Below are 1,070 nucleotides of genomic sequence, written 5' to 3'. Positions count from 1 at the left end.
TTATTTTTCCTTATTCTCCTTCTTCCTCGACGACCCTAACCCTAAACAGTAAAACTTCCTTGACGTCCCCGCCTCTCTCATGAACAAAAAAAACTATGAATAAAAAAACATCATATTCTATGAACAAAAAAACATCATATTCCATCCACATCCATGCATACATCATATATATGATCATCTATGAACAAAAAAACATCATATTCTACAAAACAATCATCATATATATGAAGATAAAAAATTATGATACAAGCATATATATCATCATATATATGAAAAAATAAGCATATATATGAAAAAAGGACAGGGAGGGCGCCGACCGGACCAAGGTGAGGAGGGGCAGGGGCGCGGGGTCGGCGGCGAGGACGGCGGCGGCGATGACGTCGACGGGGCAGGGCGCGCACGCTCGGTGCAAGGGGTGACCGTGACGAAGGGGGCGGGGCAAGGCGACGGCGACAATGGGGGCGGGCCGGGGCGGTGCCCGTCGGGGCAGGGCCGGGGCAGCGGCGACGATAGGCGCGGGCGATGACGACGGCGACGGCGGGGGCGGCGGGCGGCGTTGGGGCAGCCTGGCATTGTAGATGTCGTCGGCCTCGTCGGGGGAGGAACAGAACGAAAATTTTGACAAGTGATGTATATATAGCCAGAGCTTTGGTCCCGGTTGGTGCCACCAACCGGGACTAATGCCACCCTTTAGTCCCGGTTGGTGCCAACAACCGGGACCAAAGGTCTCTTTTCAGCAGCCCAAAGGGTGGGAAGCAGAGGCCTTTGGTCCCGGTTGGTGGCACCAACTGGGACAAAAGGCCTCGCGTTGCCCGCGTCGCGGCCAAAAGTTTAGTCGCACCTTGCTAGTTGAGAGAGCTCGAGAGTGGTTTATAAGTGCTGCTGCGCCCACCCTGCGCCTCTCAACTGCAGGCTTTCGGGTCTAATCTCTGTCACGCTGTGTCTGTGGGCCTACTGGGCCTGCATGCTGGCCCATGGTTGGGTTTCTAGTCGTATTCAGGCTGTGGTGGCCCAGTAGGTGGCACTTTATTTATTTATTTATTTTGTTTTCTTTTTTACTTTTTTTTTTC

The sequence above is a fragment of the Triticum aestivum genome, chromosome 2B, assembly GCF_018294505.1.
Source record: "Triticum aestivum cultivar Chinese Spring chromosome 2B, IWGSC CS RefSeq v2.1, whole genome shotgun sequence".
Classification (NCBI taxonomy): Eukaryota; Viridiplantae; Streptophyta; class Magnoliopsida; order Poales; family Poaceae; genus Triticum; species Triticum aestivum.
This window is presented reverse-complemented; position numbering follows the sequence as displayed.